Consider the following 21,321-nt stretch of genomic DNA (forward strand, 5'->3'; position numbering starts at 1 on the left):
AACATTAGGTTCAAAGAGCATTTAGTGTCAGGGTTAGAGTTAGCGTTAGGGTTAGGTTTAGGGTCAGGGTTAGCATCAGGGTCAGGGTTAGAGTTACGGTTAGGGTTAGGGTCAGGTTCAGGGTCATGGCCAGGGTTAAGGTTATGGCTAGGTTTAGGGGTAGGGTTAGTGTTAGGTTTAGGGTTAGCGTTAGGATTAGGGTTTAGGTTTAGGGTTAGGGTTAGGGTTAGTGTCGAGTGCATTTAGGGTTAGGGTTAGCGTTAGGGTTAGGGTTAGCGTTAGGGTTAGGGTTAGATTTAGACAGCATTTAGTGTCAGGGTTAGGGTTAGGGTTAGGGTTAAGGTTAAGTTTAGTGTTAGGGTTAGGGTTAGATTGCCTTTAGGGTTATGGTTAAGGTTAGGGTTTAGAGTTAGGGTTAAGGTTAGGGTTAGAGTTAGGGTTAAGGTTAGGGTTAGGGTTAGAATCGAGAGCATTTAGAGTTAGGGTTAGTGTTAGGGTTAGGTTTCATTTTAGGATTAGGGTTAGTGTTAGGGTAAGGGTTAGGCTTATGGTGCATTTTAGGGTTTGGGTTAGGATTAGAAGAGGTCGACTGTAGTTTTGGTTAGGTGTAAAATCACGTTAGGGTTAGGGTTAGCGTTAGGTTTAGGGTTAGGATTAGGGTTAGGGTTAGGATTAGCATTAGGTTTAGGGTTAGAGTTAGAATCGAAGGTTTTAATCGAATGCATTTTAGGGTTAGGTTTAGGGTTAGGGCCAGGGTGAGGGTTAGGGTCAGGGTCAGCTTTAGTGTCAGGGTTAGAGTTAGGGTTAGATTGTATTTAGGGCAAAGTTTAGGGTTAGGGTCAGGGTTATGGTTAGGGTTATGGTTAGGGTCAGGGTCAGGGTCATGGTCAGGGTTATGGTTAGTGTTATGGATATGTTTAGGGTTAGGGTTAGTGTCAGGTTTAGGGTTAGGGTTAGGATTAGGGTTTAGTGTTAGGGTTAGGGTTAGGGTTAGGTTTAGTATTGAGTGCATTTAGGGTTAGCGTTAGCGTTAGGGTTAGGGTTAGATTCACAAAGGATTTAGTGTCAGGGTTAAGGTTAGTGTTAGTTTTCATGTTATCAACTGCGTTTAGGTTTAGAGTTAGGGTAAGGTTTAGGGTTAGGGTTAGGCTTAAGGTTAGGGTTAGGATTTAGTTTAAGATCAGATATAGGGTTAGGGTTAGATTCGAGGGTTAGAATAGAGTGCATTTTAGAGTTAGGGTTAAGGTTAAGGTTAGGGTTAGGGTTAGGGTTAGGTTTAGGTTTAGAGTGCATTTAGGGTTAAGGTTAGGGATAGTGTTATGATTAGTGTTATCGAGTGCATTTAAGGTTAGTGTTAGCGTTAGAGTTAGGCTTAGAGTTTGAAACAGGGTTAGGTTTAGGGTTAAGTTTAGTGTTAGGGTTAGTGTTAGGGTTAGGGTTAGAGTCCATTCAGTGTTAAAGTTAGGGATAGTGTTATGGTTAGTGTTATCGCGTGCATTTAGGCTTAGTGTTAGCGTTAGAGTCACGTTGAGAGTTCGAATCAGGGTTAGGTTTAGGCTCAGAGTTAGGGTTAGGGTCAGGGTGAGGGTTTGTGTCAGGGTCACGGTCAGGGTTAGGGTTAGGATTAGGTTTAAGGTTAGGGTTAGGGTTAGGGTTAGGGTTAGGGATAGGTTTAGATTGCATTCAGGGTTAGGGTTAGGGTTAGGGTTAGATGGTATTTAGGGTTAGGGTTGGGGTTAGGGTTTAGAATTAGGGTTAGGGTTAGTGTTAGAGTGAGGGTCAGGGTCAGGGTTAGAGTGCATTTAGGGTTAGGGTTAGGGTTGTCGTTTAGGGTTAGGTTTAGGGTAAGCGATAGGGTTGGGGTTAGTGTTAGGGTCAGGGTTAGAGTGCATTTAGGGTTAAAGATAGGATTAGGGTTGGGGTTACTGTTAAGGTTAGGGTTAGGGTTTATTGTTAGGTTTAGGTTTTTTTTTAGGGTTAGGGTTATAGTTGGGGATAGGGTTTGGTTTAGGGTTAGGGTCAGGGTCAGAATTAGAGTTTGGATCAGGGTTAGGGTTAGCGCTAGAGTTAGGTTTAGGGTCAGGGTCAGGTATAGAGTCAGGGTCAGGGTTAGGGTTAGTCTTAGGCTCAGGTTCAGGGTCATGGTCAGGGTTAGGGTTAGGGTTGTGGTTAGGTTTAGGGTTAGGGTTAGTGTTTAGGGTTAGGATGAGGGTTTACGGTTAGGGTTAGGGTCAGGGTTAGGGTTATGATTAGGGTTATGGCTAGGGTTAAGGTTAGTATCGAGTGCATTTAGGGTTAACATTAGTGTTAGGGTTAGGGTTAGGTTTAAAGAGCATTTAGTGGCAGCGTTAGGGTTAGTGTTAGGGTTAAGGGTATCGAGTGCATTTAGGGTTAGTGTTAGGGTTAGGGTTATGGTTAGGGTTAGGATTAAGGGTAAGGTGAGGTTTCAGGTTAGGTTAACAATCGAGGGTTAGAATCGAGTGCATTTTAGAGTTAGGGTTAGGGTTAGGGTTAGGGTTAAGGTTAAGGTTAGGATTAGGGTTATGGTTAGGCTTAGGGTTAGAATGTAGGTGTAGGCTTAGGGTCAGCGTTAGGGTTAGGGTAAGGTTTATCCTTAGGGTTAGGGTTAGGATTACATTTAGGATTAGGGTTAGGGTTAGAACGCATTTTAGTGTTAGTGTTTGGGTTAGGGTTAGTGTTAGGGTTATGGTTAGGGTTAGGATATAGGTTTAGGCTTAGGGTTTGCGTTAGGGTTAGGATAAGGATTATCCTTAGGGTTAGGGTTCGGGTTAGGATTAGTATTGGGTCGGGGTTAAGGTTAGGCTTAGGGTTAGGGTTAAAATCGTATTTAGTGTTAAGTTTAGGGTTAGGGTTAGACTTAGGGTTAGGGTTAGGGTTAGGGTTAGGGTTAGTTTTAGGGTTAGTGTTAGGGTTAGGGTTAGGATGTAGGTTTAGGCTTAGGGTTAGTGTTAGGGTTAGGGTAAGGATTATCCTTAGGGTTAGGGTACGGGTTACGATTAGTATTGGATTAGGGTTAGGGTTAGGCTTAGGGTTAGCGTTAAAATCGTATTTAGGGTTAGGTTTAGGGTTAGGCTTAGAGTTGGGGTTAGGGTTAGGGTAAGGATTAGTGTTAGGGCCAGGGTTTAGGGTTAGGGTGAGGCTTACGGTTAGGGTTAGGGTTAGGGTTAGGATTAGGTTTAGGGGTAGGTGTAGGGGTAGGGGTAGGGGTAAAGTTAGGCCTGGGATTGGAGTTAGGGTTAGGCTTAGGGTTAGGATTCAGGTTTAGGCTTAGGGTTATGATTATGGTTAGGGTTAGGGTTATGGGTTTGGGTTAGTATATAGGTTTAGGCTTAGTGTTAGATTTAGGGTTAGGGTAAGGATTATCCTTAGGGTTAGGGTTCGGGTTAGGATTAGTATTGGGTCGGGGTTAAGGTTAGGCTTAGGGTTAGGGTTAAAATCGTATTTAAGATTAAGTTTAGGGTTAGGGTTATATTTAGGGTTACGGTTAGGGTTAGTGTCAGGGTCAGGGTCATGGTCAGGGTTAGGGTTAGGGTTACGGCTAGGTTTAGGATTAGTGTTGCTATTACCTTTCGGGTTAGGTTTAGGATTAGGGTTTCAGGTTAGGGTTAGGGATAGGGTTAAGTTTATGGTTAGTATCGCGTGCATTTAGGGTTAGTGTTAAGGATAGGGCTAGGGGTAGGGTTAGGGTTATATTTAAGGTTGAGGTTAGGGTTAGGGTTAGCATTAGGGTTAGGGTTAGAAAGCATTTTAGGGTTAGGGTTTAGGGTTAGTGTAAGAATTAGGGTTATGGTTAAGGATAGGGTTAGTGGTAGGGTTAGGGTTAGGTTTAGGGTTTAGGTTAGGGTTAGGGTTATGGTTAGGTTTCGATTAAGGATTAGGGTTAGGGTTATGGTTATGGTTAGGGTTAGGGTTAAGCATTGGTTTAGGCTTAAGGTTAGGGTTAGGGTTAGGGTTAGGGATAGGGTTAAGGTTATGGTTAGTATCGTATGCATTTGGGGTTAGGGTTAGGGTTATGGTTAGGTTTAGAGTTAGGGTTAGGGTTAAGGTTAGGGTTAGGATTAAGGTTAAGGTCAGATTTAGGGTTAAGGTTAGAATCGAGGGTTAGAATCGAGTGCATTTTAGAGTTAGGGTTAAGGTTAGTGTTAGGGTTAGGTTTAGGGTTCGGTTTAGTGTTAGGGTTAGTGTTAGTGTGAGGGTTAGAGTGCATTTAGGGTTAGGGTTGTGGTTAGGGTTAAGGTTAAGGTTAGGTTTAGGAAGAGGGTTAGGGTTAGGTTTAGGGTCAGAGTTAGGGTTAGGGGCAGGGTGAGGGTTTGGGTCGGAGTCAGGGTCAGGGTTAGGGTTAGGGTCAGAGTTAGGGTTAGGATTAGGTTTAATGTTAGGGTTAGGGTTATGGTTAGGTTTAGGGTTGGGTTAGGTTAGGGTTAGGTTTCATTTTAGAATTTAGGGGTGGGGTTAAGTTTCGGTTTAGCTTTAGGTTTAGAGTGCATTTAGTGTTAGGGTTAGGGTTAGGGTTAGGGTTATGGTTAGGGTTATTGAATGCATTTAGGGTTAGGGTGAGGGTTAGGGTTAGGGCTAAGGTTAAGGTTAAGGTCAGGTTTAGGGTTAGGTTTAGAAACGAGCTTTAGAGTCCAGTGCATTTTAGGGTTGTTGTTATGGTTAGGGTTATGGTTAGGGTTAGAATCGACGGTTTTAATCGAGTGCATTTTAGGGTTAGGGTTAGGGTGAGGGTTCGGGTTAGGGTCAGGGTTAGGGTCAGGGTCAGGGATAGGGTCAGGGTGATGGTTAGAGTCAGGTTTAGGGGTAGGGTTAGGGTCAGAGTTAGGGTTATTGTTACGTTTATGGTTAAGGTTAGGTTTAGGGTTAGGGTAAGGTTTAGGTCTAGAATTGAGGGTTTTAATCGAGTGCATTTTAGGGTTAGCATTAGTGTTAAGGTCAGGGTCAGTGTTAGGGTCAGAATGAGGGTTAGGGTAGGGGTCATGGTTAGGGTTAGGTTTAGGGTTAGGTTTAGATTGCATTTAGGGATAGGGTGAGGGTTATGGTTATGGTTAGGGTTAGTGTTAGGGTTAGGATTAGGGTTGCGGTTAGGGTTAGGGTAAGGTTTAAGGTCAGGGTCTGGGTTAGGGTCAGGGTCAGGGTTAGGGTCAGGAAAACGATTATTGTCAGGGTCAGGGTTAAGTTTAGGTTCAGGGTTAGGGTTATTGTTAGGGTTAGGGTTAAGGTTAGGGTTAGGTTTAGGGTTAGGGTTAGGCTTAGGGTTATTGTTAGGGTTAGGGTTAGGTTTAGATTGCATTTAGTGTTAGGGTTAGGGTTAGGGTTTAGTGTTAGGGTTTGGGTTAGTGTTAGGGTTGTGGTTAGGATCAGGGTTAGGGTTAGTTTCAGGGTCAGGGTTAGGGTCAGGGTCAGGGTTAGTGTCAGAATCACTGTTAGGGTAAGGGCCAGGGTCAGTGTTAGGGTTAGAGGTACGTTTTAGGGTTAGGGTTAGGGTTAGAATTTTTAATTTAAAATTGGAACGTAACCTCAAATTTCCATTTTAATTCAGAATTTGAATTTCCAATTGACTAAGTAGGGAAATTGTGTTGAAAAAGTACAATTTTACTTTTGCTTTGCTTCTTGGGCATGTAGTTGTAATTAGGATATTAACTTAAAGAAAAATTTGAAATTTATTTTGGGACACAATTTTAGGATTAAAATTTGGAATTAGAATTTTGTATAGAATTTGAGAGGGAAAGTTTGAAAAGGGATGTAGATTCTTTAGTAATTTGAAATTGGAAGTTTGAATTAGACTATGGAAATGGAAGTTGGAAGTAAAATTTCAATTTTCCTTTGCAATTGCAATTTTATTTTAGAATTGGAATTTGAGACATAAATTTACAACGGTCATTAGAAAGCAGACTTTTATTAATAAGCTGTGAGTTGAATTTGTTATAAAAATTTGTAGAACTTTAAAGCTTATGTTTTCCATGTAGAGAAGAAAGGCAATCAATGCTTTTAATGTAATGTCTTCCTTTTCTTCAAGGTATGTGTTGAGATACTTGCATAAATATGTATCTATCTTATTTGGGAATGCAGCAAATGAGAATGAGATCATTGCAAGTATCTCCCAGGTAATGGTAAACCTTGTGTTGCCCTCATTGCTGCAGATAAGTAATCTGGAGGTTTACCTTTTATTTATATTACTTCCAAGTTGTATGTTAATGTTTTTTCTCAAAATGTGTTTATTTCGATTCTTAGGGACTATCTTTGAAGAAATTTATTATACCGAGGTAAACACCAGGAAATTGGCAGAAGGATGGATCTTATATTTTCCACGGAGAGAGTATAGGGAACCAGTGCTCAAGGTTATACCTTCCTTTTGTTCAAGGTATGTGTTGAGATACCTTCAAATATGTCTACTACATTGGACAAAGGAGCAATTACGAATGGGATGTTTGCAAATATCTTCCAGAAAACTGCGAACCCTGTACTAAGTTCATTGGTGCAGGTAAGAATTTTGGAGGTTTACCCTTTACATTAATTACTTCAAAAGCCTCTCTGTCGGTTATTTGCCAAAATATGTTTATTTGGCTACCTATGGCCTACAATTGAAGAAAACTTATATACTCAGAAAACACTAAGAAATTTTTAGAACTTTAAAGCTCATGTTTTCCATGTAGAGAATAAAGGTAACCATGCTTTTAATGTAATGTCTTCCTTGTGTTTTATGTATGTGTTGAGATACCCTCATATGTATCTACCATATTGGGGAATGGAGCAATTAAGATTGTGAGCATTGTAAATATCTCCCAGGTAATTGCAAACCTTGTATTGCACTCATTGCTGCAGATAAGTAATGTGGAGTTTTACCATTTATTTGTATTACTTCAAAGGTGTAGGTCAAGGTTTTTTGTCAAAATGACTTGATTTAGATTCTTATGGGCTCTATGTGAAGAGGAATTTAGAATTGAAATTTGGAACTGGAATTTGGATGTCGAATTTGAATTTGGATTTTAGATCTGGAATTTGAAGTTGAATTTAGAATTGGAATTTGGTTATGGAATTTGGAATTGAAATTTGGAACTGGATTTTGGAAGCTCAATTTGGATTTGGAATTTGGACGTGGAATTTGGAAGTTGAATATAGAATTAGAATTTGGAAATGGAATTTGAAAGTGAAATTTGGAAATGGACGTTGGAAGGTGAATTTGGATTTGGAATCTGGAACTCAAATTTGTAACTCGAATTTGGTAGTGTAATTTGGAAGTTGAATTTAGAACTGGAATTTAGAAATGGTATTTTCAATTGTAATTTGGAACTGGAATTTGGGAGTTGAATTTAGAAATGGAATTTGGAAGATGAATATAGAATTGGAATTTGGAAATGGAATTTGAAATTGAAATTTGGAAATGGAATTGGGAAGCTAAATTGGGATTTGGAATTTGGAATTGGAATTTAGAAGCATAATTTGTAAGAGGAATTTAGAATTGAAATTTGGAACTGGAATTTGGAAGTGGAATTTGGAAGTGGAATTTGGAACTTGAATTTGGAAACTGAATTTAGAATTGGAATTTGGAAGTTGAATTTCGAATTGGAATTTGGAAATGGAATTTGGAATTGAAATTTGGAACTAGATTTTGGAAGCCGAATTTGGATTTGGAATTGCAGTTGGGAAGCAGAATATGGAAATAGAATCTCGTCTGCTCTGTACCTGGAGCGGAGCCCAGCCCTCCTTGGCCGCTGGGAGCTGTGAGGAGAAGATCCCAGGGGACTTCGGGGATGGAATCTCCAGTGGCAGCGTGGGTTCCACCACCCACAGGTGATAAGGGTTGGGGAGAGGGTCTCTTTGGGGGGTTGACAGAGAAGTGGGGGGCCCCCATAACTCAGGCCCCCTTAGGAGGCAGCAGCAGAGGTGGGAGCAGACCCAGGCTCCTCAAGCAGGCTGAAGCCTGGATCCATTGTTCAAGGTCTCTGCATAAACCCCCTGAGGGAACTGCGCATGTGAGGCGGCCCTGCTCCCCACCTGAGCACCTAAACTTTATCTCACACTGAATAACAGCCCCGCCCCCGCCCAAAGCCCTGAGGCTGGGAAGCAGCATTTGAGTCTCAGACCCCAAGCTCTGGCTGGGAGGATCAGGAGGGGAGGTGGGTGTGAGGAGAACATTCAGAAGTCAAGTCACTGGTTGGGTAGATACTCATAAAAGGGAAAAATATAAGACTATAGAAGGTTACTTTCTTGGTGACCAGATATTTCCTCCCTTCCTTTCTGATGAGGAAGAACAATGCTTACCATCAGGGAAAGACACAGAAGTCAAGGATTCTGTATCCCACCCAATCAATGGGCTCAGGCTATGGAAGAGCTCAAAAAGGATTTTGAAAATCAAGTTAGAGAAGTGGAGGAAAAACTGGGAAGAGCAATGAGAGACATGCAAGCAAACCATCAATGTATGTGTTGAGAAATCTTAAGTGTATCTACCATATTGGTAAATGGAGCAATTTATAATGTGATATTTACCAATAAGTCCCAGATTCCTGAAAAGCTTGCATTGAGGTAATTGCTGCAGATAAGAGAACTGGAGGTTTCCCCTGTACATATATTACTTCAGAGTTTTTCTTTAGGTTATTTCCCAAAAGGTGTTTATTTGGATTCGTATGGCCTACGGTTGGGGAAATCTTAAACACTGAGATAAGCTCCAGGAAATTTTTATAAGATTGAAGTTCATATTGTCCATGAAGAGAGTAAAAGTGAGAAAGGCTGTTAATGTATTATCTTCCTTGGGTTCAATGTACGTGTTGAAAGACTTTAAAGTGTATCTAACATATTGGCCAATGGAGCAATGGAGAATTTGTAATTTACAAATATTTGCCAGGTTCTTGAAAAGCGTATGTTAAATTCATTGTTGCAGATAAGATAACTAGGGGTTTTCCCACTACATATATTACTTGAAATTTTCTCTTTAGGTTATTTGCCAAATTGTGTATATTTTTAATACTACGGCCTACAATTAGAGAAACCATAAATACTGAGATAACATCCAGGAAATATGTGGAAACTGAAGCTCATATTGTCAATGTAGAGAATCAAGGGAAACAAGCTTGTTAATGATATGTCTTCCTTGAGTTCAATGTATGTGTTGAGATACTTTAAAGTGTATCTACTATATTGGTCAATGGAGAAATGGAGAGTATGTTACTTACAAATATTTCTCAGGTAAATGCAAACCCTGTGTTAAAGTCATTGCTGCAGATTAGATATTTGGAGGTTTACAGTTTTCATGTATTACTTCAGAGTTAGCTTTTTAGGTTATTTGCCAACATGTGTTTATTTGGATTTTTTGGGTCGACAATTGGACAAATGATAAACAATGAGATAATCTCTACGAAATTTGTAAAGACAGAAACTCCTATTGTCCATGAAGTGAATATAGGGAACCATGGACCTTTAATGTAATATCTTCCTTGGGTTCAGTGCATGCCCAGAAAAGTGAAAAATATAAGACTATAGAAGTTTACTTTCTTGGTGAACAGGTATTTCCTCCCTTCCTTTCTGATAAGGAAGAACAATGCTTACCATCAGGGAAAGACACAGAAGTCAAGACTTCTGTATCCCACCCAATCAATGGGATCAGGCTATGGAAGAGCTGAAAATGGATTTTGAAAATCAAGTTATAGTACTGAAAATTTTGCAAGGCAATTTACCAATATTATCTCCTTTGATTCTTATAATAAACTTGGCAGGTAGAATCTATTATTGTCTACACTTTAATGAAGCTGAGTCAGAGAAAAGTCAAGTGGCATGCCCTGTGGCTGAGCTAGAATTTGAGTTCAGGTCTTCCTTTCTCCAGGTCCAACGTTCCAGTCCCTCCACCAGCCAGCTGTCTCTGTTAAGTGAGCTGGATTGTAAACCTTACCTGTGCATGTGTGTGTGAGTGCGTGTGTTTATATACATACATACATATATACATACATACATACATACATACATAAATACATACAGAGAGATAGATACTTTACGTGAAGTGACCATCACCACAACAACAACCAACGCCTTATAGAGGCCAAGGAAAGAAAAGACTTCAACTCATTCCATCAAGCTCTGTATACAGGATTTTTGGTTAGTGGTTTTTTTTTTAAATCAAGTTTCTAAAGGAACAAAAAGCACTTGTTTAAAATACGATGGAAGTGAGATGTTAGATAAAGGTCCAAGTGTCACATGACAGGCGGCACTTAGAGAAACTGCTGCACCAAGCTTTGAAGATGTACAAGCATCCTTCTAAGAGTATCTCACAGTGGAGGAAAATTGTGATTCAAAGGTGGAGGACTGCAATACCTGCAGCATGCTGGAAAATAAAACCATGTAGTATTCTGGATCACCTTCTCTCAACACACATTCATGAAGGAAAACCAATTCAAAGCAAAATACGTGCTTGCCAGGGACCTCTGCTGAACCTGCTTTCAGGCCTTAAATTCCTTTCTTCCCTCACTGGTAGATGCCTGAGATCCTCCCTCTTATGGATCCAGGGACTCTATGCATTTATCTGCATAACAAGGAAGAGAATAGTAAGGACTAGGTCTGTGATTTCAGTGGTATAGAGATTTTCCAGAAAAGAAATTCTCTTGATTCTTGCAAAGATCCCCTACCTTCTCTATGATTTAGAGTCTAAGACACTGCCTCGATGACTGAGAAGGTAAGCAACTTCCCAGAGTGCCACAAGCAGGATTGATCTGATCTTCTGATCAAGACTCGGATCCAGGTCTTGCTGGTTTTAAATATGACTCTCTAGCAATATATTCCATTTCCTCTTAACCAGAGGATAAAAAGTCAAAGCCAAACCTTACCTTCTGAGTAGAAAAGAGAGAATATTCTCTATTTTCTTGAATTTACAAAATTATAACTCCCTTATAAATGTCCATAGGTTTTACTTCTGGAATCATTAAAGAAAAACAAAAAAAAAAAACCATGTTGGCACCTTGTGAATTCTCTCCTAACATTATGGATAATGGCATGTTCTATAAATGGAAGCTGTTACATTTTAAATATTTTTAACTTTCTTGATGGTATTGGAAAAAGTTACAGTTATGTCTATCAAAAATTAACCCTTTTCTTGATGTTTAGCATGCCATTTACATTGAATATTCTTTCCATACTAAAATACAATATTAGAAACCTTGGTTTGGATGGGCCGATGTAGATTGTCTGACAAAGCAGTTCTAGCACAAAAGATTACAAGCACCCCTCTTATGGAAGCAGAAGAGTTGCTAGGATATAACCTTGAATGACAACAACAGGTTCTGGCAGTGATGTAGATGAAGATGCAGTGAGGAGATGGAAATGAAATTGATTTAGATAGCTGGGGAATATGGAAACAGCAGTGGCAATAATAGAGACAGAAGAGGGCATCCAGGAGAAAAGAATGACCAGAAACGTCAAAGGGGCAGCTACAGTAGGTAGAGAACTGAGCTTGTAGTCAGGGAGACCTGAAAACAAATCCAGCCTCAGACAGCTCCTTGCTCCCTGAGGTCACAGTCCTCTGTGAGAAGCAAGAACAAACAGCTACCTCCATAGACCTCCCAAGTGCCCTGTCATTGAATCTCAATCACTGGCATCAAGGTAATCTGAAAAGAACGAGAATAAAGCCTTCTGAGCACACACACACACACACACACACACACACAGCCTCAGCAGCAGAATGTGGTTGAAAAATGGATGGATTTGTACTCAGAGGATTTGAGGTCAAGCCCCTCCCTTCCCATGTACTACTGGAATGATGGAGCCCCTCTGGACCTCAGTTTCTTCACGTAAATCATTTATTGGCTTGGATTACAGAAACTTCAAAGTCCCTTCCAGCCCTAAAGTCATGGGAGAACAGAGAAAAGATTTAGACAGAATAGTTAAACATGGACTGCTGTGATTTGCAATATGGAATCCCTTACTTGCACATTCATCCCTTCAGTGAGAGCACAGATCCAGTGGAATCTTGGTTTATGTGCAACATTGACTTACATTCTTGTGCTACCCTGATTAATTCTCATACCTTGGGCCTGAGCCTTGGTTCTCAAAGGCTATGCCTATGAAATGAAAGTTAGGTAGACCCTACTAATCTCAAACGACTGAGTACAGGACTATATGTCTGTTTCTGGTGACGTGCTTAGCTAATTTTGGGGAGGCTCATCACCAGGCTATCTGTTAATCACCAGGGTGATTCATTTACACGGTTTTCTCTTGAAACATATGTACTGAATTTAGGACTAATTTTTAAGTCTTAAAATTGTTTTCACATGTAATTGGAAAAAATAAAATGTTATTCAAAATCAGAGAAAAATATGCATTAAATTATTAAGGGCTTATCAGCCAGTCAACCAGGATATATTAAATGCTTACTATGTGCTGGTCAGGTACTATGCAATGGAAAGAGATTGCATTTACATGCAGCTTTATGGTTTGCAAAGAACTTGGCATGCATTATCTCATTTGTTCCTCACAACAACCCTGTGAAATAGGTGCTATTATTACCCCTATTTTGACAGGTGAAGAAACAGAGGCTGAGAGACGTTCACTGACTTGCACAGGGTCAGAAAGATAATAAATGTCTGAAACATGAATGAACTCACACCTTCCTCACTGCAAGTCCAAGAGTCCTCTGTGTCACTGAAGGGAGTCACTGTGGTGAGGAAATCAGATATCCTCAAAGTACTAACTATGGAAGAATATATTATTTGAGGTTCTTATAAAAACTTTTAGTTTTACATCAGGCCTCATTATTCCAAAATTCATGAAGGCTAAGAAAATGAGGAAATGTAATCTCCTTGCCATTCTCTCCACTCTGTTTCCATACAAAAAAAAACCAGTTTTATTCCTGTTGGAGGATAAATGGACCAGAAAGGAACAGATTCCTAATACTTCTGTACCTTCCCCAAAAATTAATGCACCCACATTCTGTCCTAGGTACCCAGTACAATGAAAAGTTGGGGAAATCTCCTAATACTATCTATTCATTTAATATGTGAAATGAAAAATACTAGAATATCTTTTTTTGTAGAAGTTAGTAGCTAGATATTGTAGTGGATACAGCACTGGGACCTGCAATCAGGAAGCTTTGGGTTCAAATGTAGTCTCAGATATTTGCTAGCAGTAGAACCTAAGGGAAGCCACTTAACCTCTCTTTGTCTAAGTTTTCTAGCCAGTAAAATGAGGAGAACAACAGTGCACTTGGTGTGGTTCTTATTCCCTATCTCTACTTTGCAGATTATTAGTAAGGATCAAATGAGATAATATCAGTAAACATTTTTCATGTGTCTGTTATATGCCAGGTTACCTGGTTAAATGCTGGGGATAAAATTCAAAAAAAGAAAAGGAAAGAATAACCAAGGCCCTCCCTTCAGGGACCTTAAAATCTAATAATACTTATAAAAAATACTTAGTGCAGTGCCTGGCATAAAGTAGTTCTTTTTTACCTTATTGGAACAGTCTTTTTCCGATGGTACTATATTGCTTCTGAAGCACTGTACATCATAATGTCCAGTGAGTTTCTGGTAACACAAAAGATAGTGGAGAGGCACAGAATTTGTTCAAGGAAGTTGCAGCATATTCTTATTGATGATTTCTATGTGATAAATGGCATGAAGGATATCGTCAAGGAATGTCATGTCAGAAAAAATGAGTGACTCAGATACAGAGCAAACAGTTTGGATGAATGTATCTCTCTCCTGTATGCTTTGATTAACATTCCTAATCCAGAACTGTTTGCTACTGCTAGGGAGGACATTGTGCTTAGTCCAAATGCAATAGAGATACTCAGGCCCTTCAGAGTGGATGACATGCTGATCGCATCAAACCCCCTGCATTGAGAGGTTGAGAGACATATCTGATCACTCAAAAACCTGAACTAAGGATCCACAATAAGGAAAACAAAACAAAATAAACAAAGACAACCAAAGGGATGGAGGATGATACCAGTGCTTATAACAGTACCTCACACATCTTATCGTTGTTCAAGAATTCAGTTGTGTCTGACCCTCCATGTCTATGGGAACCAACTATCGATGGCATTTTCTTGACAAAGATACTAGAGTGATTAGTCATTTTCTTCTCCAGTTTTACGTAGGCAGAAAGTAAACGACTTGTCCAGGGTCACACAGCTTTATACTTCAACTCTTAAAGCATGGGGCTTGGAATCAGGAAGATTCATCCTCATGAGGTCAAATCTGGCCTTAGACACTAGCTCTGTAGTGCTGTGCAAGTCAGTTAACCCACTTTGCATCAGTATTTCATCGATAAAATGGGATACAGAAATAAATGGAAAACGTCTCCAATATCTTTGCCGACAAAACCCCAGATTGGCTCACGAAGGTTCAGACATAACTGAAATGACTGTATAACAACAGCGACAGATTTCTGACTTTGGGCCCAGTGTTCTATCCACTATGCCACCCAGCTGCCCCTAGTGGGCATCTCATAAATGATGGTCAATTGACAGCTACCTAGACTATGATAGTCAAGTGAATGGGAAGCCCAGTGGATTAGTCCATGATTACACCTGGAAATTACACCTCCATCACCTCCTTTCCTGACATGGTTTGTCTTTCTACTTGGTTTGTCTCTCATAGTCAATTTCTTCTACGAACTTCTTACCAATATTTCATCCCATTCATTTTCTACTATTCTACTTTCTTAATCCAAGACGTGAATATCAACCATTACTATCACCTGGTTCTATACTGGGTTCTACACTGCTGAGGGAAGGCTATTGGAGAAAGTCACAAACCATGCTAATCCCCATGGAGAAGGTAAGTTCTTTGAAGGCAGGGGCTGTCTCACAGGTTTGTTTTTGAGTCTGTAGTCCCCAGAAGATTATGTGCATAAGAATAATCGAAAAATGCTTTCTACATTGTATTAGTTTCCATTATCTTCCTCCAACTCTCGCAATTATGAATGAGTCTGTGTGTCATTAAGCACCCCAACATACACAGGGGGGCCTACTACCACAGGTTCTAAGATCTGCATTCATAAAAGAAAAGGTACCTTTTGAGGAGTTAACAATCACTTTAATCAAGCAGATGTATTATTTATTTAAGCAAGTACCTATATCATTCACCTAGTTCAGGGCAGTCAGCACCCTGAACTTCAAAGAAAATACAGAGAAATTAAAGATGAACAGACATGGCTTCCTCTGCCTGACCAAAATCAATACACAGACAGGTCAAACTGTCTGACCATGGTAACCAGAGAGGGAAGCACTTGGTTTTCAAAGTTGAGGGTGGGGGAGATTCTTGGCGGCTTCCCAGAGTCGTCCTCTGGCCAAACAATTCCAGTCAGGAAACCGCAAGAGTCTTCACACACTTTTCAGAACCAGAGGCCATCATATCTCTTGAGAACTAGTGCCTCATTAACAAAATGCATGGAGGGTCCCACAAATCTTCCCAGGACTGACAATGGGTGAGAAAGATCCTCCTTAATCATATTACTCACCAGCACTTTCAGTAAAACAAAAAGAGCAAAAAAATTCTACTTTGCCTGACCTTACAATCTAGATTCTTGACAAAAGTCATTGGACAAGGAAGAAAGTGCAAAAAATCAGCTTTTATACTCTTGATGAAAGACCTAGGGTACTGAAGGTGCTTTCTCTATCTCAATCTAGCAAAAGTTTGAGTTTCATGGCCAAATTCCTGGAAATGTTTTAACATAATTATCACTAATGGAAGTTTATGAGTTCATAGAGTCACAGAACTAGAGTCTAAAGAGTCCTCAGGAGTCATGTAGTACAAGATCATCATTTTATAGAGAAAACAAAGTCGCTAGAAGACTAATTGACTTGTCTGGTCATGCAGGAATTAAATGGCAAAGCAAGGCAAGAAAGAAGGAAGAAAGGAAGGAAGGAGTGAAGGAAGAAATGAAGGAAGGAAGAATCGAAGAAGGGAGGGAAGAAAAGAGGAAAGAACAGAGAAAGAAAGGAGAAGGAAGCAAGGAGGAAAGGAGGATGGAAAGACAGAATAGAGAAAGGAAGGAAAGGAGTATTTATTATCTACGATGTACTGTAAAGATACTGCTTTATAAATACGACCTTATCTGGTCCTCACAAGAACCTTGGGGAGTAGGTTTCATTATTATCCTTCATGTCGATTCCAGGCAAGTTACATAGATGACCATTTCATTGGGACAGGCTTAAAGTCAGCAGGCTGGGACACTCATTTGGGGGAAACTGAGTGAAGGAGAATCCTACTTTGTCTCTTGGAAACAGTCCTTTTCTCAGCCTTTCCCATGAGAACACTCCCTGCAGTTTTTTGATGGAAAATACCAAAAGACTGTTAGCGCCACGCATCACTGACTCAGTAGCATTCCTTGATGATTGTACCTGGAGTCAGACTCAAGAAAAGTAGCAGTCAACAGTCCCATAAGGTCTTGAATAGCAAATTCCAATCATCAGAGTTCCAGGGGAGGTCAGCTCTCAAGGATGACGTGTCCTAGATAACAAATACTGGCTAGAAACTCTCATTGGTAACAATAAGAGATTCATCACATTTGGCAGAACTAGTACTCGTACCAAATAAATTCTTTTCTTCCTAAATTCAACATTCTTAGTAACAAAAAATAAAACACTAGGGACATGTAAATATAATCATCCTAAATTATATATAGGGAGAATAGATTTCATGAAACAGTGTCTGGAGTAGAATTTCTTCAATTATTAACCATCTTCAGATGGACAAAAACACCTTACTGCTCTCACTCATTACTGCTCTCCCTTTAAGAAGTGGGAACATCTTTAACTAGAGTCTTGAATAGTTTGCATACATTCCTACTCATGTTTTAATTCCAGATTAAATAACAAGCATAAGTGAAATGAGATTTCCCTGTAACATGAGGACATAGGTCATCAGTGACTTTAATCTCACAACTTAGGAGAGGATCTAGCAAGTTTATAAAATATGGGGAATCATGGGGACCAAGGAACTGATCTGCCCGTGCACCTGAGGATATTTTCCTCTGGACTGATAGTAAACCACATATTTTCTGGAACTAATGAAAAACAACGTACCAAGGAGAAACAATATTATGTATTTGGAATAGGAAACAAACCCATTGCCAGTGAGGTGATTTCAATAGCGTTTCCCAATGACTTCATACAGAAAACCATTCCTCTTCTCATTAACATGTTGAAAAAAGGACAACTTTCAAAGTTGTCAAATTATCTCACTTTTTAGCACATGGTTTTCCAAGCCCAATTCAGATGCAAAACTTCTTTGTCTAGCACCCTTTCTGGCTCACCATGGTCACTCAGATACTCCATATAAGAGAACTTTACAAAACTAGTTGGAAATCACATGGCAGCGCAAACGATAAACCCAGACTTACTGACAGAAGAGGGGCTGGCTCCTCACTGCTCACTGCCAGCTGGGCACTGCCTAGGAGCTGGGGTGGCCCATGCTGGGGCCTTCCCAGCCATGACTTCCTGGGCTGAGGCTGAGGGAAGGCTGCCCAGGGGCCCTGCCCCCTTTTCCCTCAGGCTGGTGCTGCTGGCAGCTGCTGGGAGGGTGGCCAGGATGAACTGGACCATGGCCACACTCCCAGGCCTGTTCAAGGGTCAGGCTGCCGGTGGGGAGAGGGTAACCCAAGCCCCCACAACCAGGGACAGCAGCTCAGTTCCTCACTCTCTCCCTGGTCGCAGCTCGGCCCATTCATGGGACTTAGCCCCCCCCCCCTCCCGGTTTTGGTATTTCCTAGCCCCGCCTACTCGGATCTCCTTGTCTTCTACAGTGGCTTTAAGGGGCCCTCAGACCAGGGGCTTCTCCCGGACCCTTCTGGCTGCACCTTCCCATGCCCCCTCAAGAAGCAGGCCCCCAGATTCATTCCAGGCAAGGCCACTCATCAGGGCAGATGCCCTCAGCGGGTGCCCAGCAAGCACACTTTAAGATGCCCTGTCCCTCCAGGAGGGGAGGCTACAGACCCCACTGTGCCCACACCTGAACAGGCCCCAGCCAGCCCGAGGCCGTGGCTTCCCTCGAGGGAGGAGGAGGAGAAGCCACGGAGAAAATGGCTGCCACGGCGTCCCGGTGGGGGGAGGGGGACGCTGCGAGGCCCAGCCAGAGATGGCGCCCATGCCGCTCCGCGAGGCCCACACCAACGCCTGGGGCCTGAAGCCATGGAAGCCCTGGGGCCAACCTGCCTCTGCTGCCTCCGCCTGGGGAAAGGCACGACCGGGCCGAGCCCAGGCTGGAGCCGCCTCTCTCAGGCGGAACCAGGCCACCCCGAGTAAAAGAACCGAACGAGGACGGGGAGGCAACGACAGCCCCTGGGGACCTGAGCTCTTCATATGGTCTCAGGCGGAGGGAAAAGGGCCAGCTCGCGAGGAGCCGCCACCACCTCGGCCTCTGCCCCAGCGTCAGCACGTGGCCCAGCCCCTGCTCACGTGGGAGGCCGGGGCCTAGACCGTGACCCACACCGTGGTCCAGTTGGGAGGCGCGGGTCCCCTGGGCCCCTTCACAGAGGACGCCCTCCTCTTGTCCTTCCACCGCGGGGAGAAGCTTTTCTCGGGGTCGTCCTGATCTGTCCAGCAGAGGGCGTGGTAGCCTAGCCTTCCCTGTGCAGCAGGTCTGGAGAAGCAGCCTGGGCCCCCTGGAAGCCCTGGGGCAGTTTTCCCCAGAAGAGAATACAGAGATCAACACGAAGCCATGTGGCTCCACTGGACATGGTTCCGAGAAAGCCTAGAAATCAAGTGGGACTTGCAGGGCGCTGCTCCTGATGGCCGTTCTCCCATTCTGCCACCAGAACCCATCCTGGCTGAAAGCGTGGGGACTTGGAAAGCACCTCCTCCCTTTCGAGGAGCCCTGATCCTTTCCCTCTGTTGATCGGGACACGGATGACCAATCAATACCTCAGCCTCCTCCCTGGAAAAGTCAATGACCCCAAAGGGAGGAGCCCAGAAATTCAGTTGAATCAAAAAAGGGGGACATTGCAAGGGAGCGGTCTGAATGAGATGATAACCAAAAGGGAAGAAGCGGTAGGATTAAATACTATGAAGATAAAACTGAAAACTGACCATAAAATGGATGGGAAACACCAAAATGACAGCCAGAAAAGAAATGCTGTGGTCAGTGTCAAATATCACTCACAGCAGAGTCAGACTAGTCCAAGTATCTGCTCAGACAAATATTTCAAAACTTCAGTTAAGTACATGAAAATTTTTAAAAAGAAAGAACAGGGACCAAGCAAAAACCTGGGAAGTGTGAAAAAGGCCAAAGAACGGCACAAAAGAAACAGCGAAACTTGACCTTCCAAAAATATATATTTTAAGGTTCACTTGACCCCGTGGTTTCAGATCACCAGCTCATGTTCTGTTCCATCCCAGTTGCACTGGAAGCCACAGAGACAAGAGTGAAGAAAGCTAACTCTTCCCTGAAGTCCAGACTTGAGAAACTGTGGAGTGGCAAGATGTCACCCAAACCCCAGGTGAGGCCCCTGCAGAAAATCAGAATCCCTCAAAAAGTCTGACAGAGGCCAGCCATGAGGTTCAGGACACAAGTGAAGTACATGTTCAGATGAACCAGATGAACACCAGACTTTGGTCAAAAAAGGGCAGAAAAACAATATCACTGTTTACTTGACCATAAACCCAAAGAAATCTGACTCTTCCATGCAACAGTGTGTAACTTTGATAGGGCAGATGACTTCAAATCTTCCAGTTCACATGGTACTCAAAGTTTGCATGTTCCTGCAGGCTGTATGGATGCACTTTCCACCTCTTGAAAGGAAGAGAAATAGCTCAGTAATTCCTTGATAATGAAGGTCTTTTCCAAAAATGTTTCTAAATGCTTCACACCAGATTATGTGACCATGTACGTAGGGGACATTGTTTGGGCCAAAATTTATGGCTTCCTGTGGAGGCCAGCCTGTATTCTTACCATCACTGAAAGCTGGAGTGATAACCAACCTGTTAATTCAACAGGAGGCCTGTATTTCATGGTTTGGGTCTCCAACATCTTTCCTTGTGCTACTGCAATTTTCTCTTTTTGAGAAAACTTCCACTCATGCTTCAGTAAGAAGAGAAAGGGCTTGTATAACAAGGCTATGGCAGAGGCAGATAAAGCAATGAAGTACCTGACTCTTGAAGTGGGGGCCCTGTTAACACAATTTGAAATGTGAACATAGCCAGTAAGGTAAGAAAGAAAAGTTTGGAGGCTCCACATTAGGCTCATTAGAAATAACTTATACAATGGACACTTGGTCAAAACTTGGAAGAGAAAAAGAAATTGCACTCATTTAGCTTTTTTGAATAAAAAATTATTCTCTTGATAGCTTTCTTTACAGGCAAACTAAACAAACTGACCATGCAGTCTTTTTTTTTCTCAACAGGAGATGTTTCACAATATTTTCAAGTGAAAATCTTGTGTTTTAAAATTCTTCAGCCTCACCCCAAGACACAGAGAACCATAAGCTCAATTGAAAGGTATTTTTTATTGCAGGGAATATGCATCAGGTTCTTCCCAATATGTAGCCTATTAGTACGTGACACAGATTACAGCTGTGGAGGATGGTAGTAGTACCTGGGCCTGTGGTGGTACAATAGGAACATTTAGGATTTAAGTGACCACTTGCTTTTTTATTTTATTTGTTTAACAAATTAAAGAACATATAAGCTTTTCTATGCACAATAGTCCATAAGGCTGACACTTCAGTTTTTGTCAAACTGAAATAGGGATGGATGCTCACTGTTCAGGGACAGGCTCCAAAATTGCTCAAGAGTTTGGTATCAAGGGTTGTCAATGCTGCAGAGTTGTGAATTATAACTTCCTGGGTTTTTTCCCAAGGTTCTTACTTGGGAATTCAGATGAAGAGGTTTATTTTGAATAATGTTAATAATTGATTGCTAAACTGGTCAGATTTTGTCCTGACTGTCTAGTGCTAAATTTGTAGAATACATCCTAGTAAATTGCACTTTCCCTATTACTTGTGGTGTGTAATTGTTGCATTTTGGATAAGCCTAATTTCATAATTTTGAAAAAAAATTCCCTTTAGGGTATCTGTGTGCAGGACAGAAAATAAGAAAAGGTGATTGTGTAATGCTCTGATATGTATGCAAAAGTGTAAAAAAAACTGACTCAATATGGAAAAAAAACAGCTAGAAATTCTTGTGCTTGAAGGAAATTCAATTGATGGGTAGAGAAGGGAGAAGGAGACTCCACTGGCGATGGGACACTTAGAAAGGGGACAATCTATCAACAAAAGAGTCTTTCCTGAGCTTCTATGGAATGGTAAATGGTCCCCAAACTCTATCAGTATGAGGTAGAGAGGCATGGCAGTGAGGCACAGCAGGCCTGAGTAGAGGGGCAC

The 21,321-nt window shown here is 41.6% G+C and overlaps 1 pseudogene; it reads left to right on the forward strand.

Annotated features, from left to right (window-relative positions):
• The first annotated feature begins 7,675 nt into the window (after window positions 1–7,675).
• On the forward strand, window positions 7,676–20,197 carry LOC140522020 (PWWP domain-containing protein 2A-like; annotated as a pseudogene).
• The last annotated feature ends 1,124 nt before the right edge of the window (window positions 20,198–21,321 follow it).

The sequence above is a fragment of the Notamacropus eugenii genome, chromosome 2 (assembly GCF_028372415.1).
Source record: "Notamacropus eugenii isolate mMacEug1 chromosome 2, mMacEug1.pri_v2, whole genome shotgun sequence".
NCBI classification, from domain to species: Eukaryota; Metazoa; Chordata; class Mammalia; order Diprotodontia; family Macropodidae; genus Notamacropus; species Notamacropus eugenii.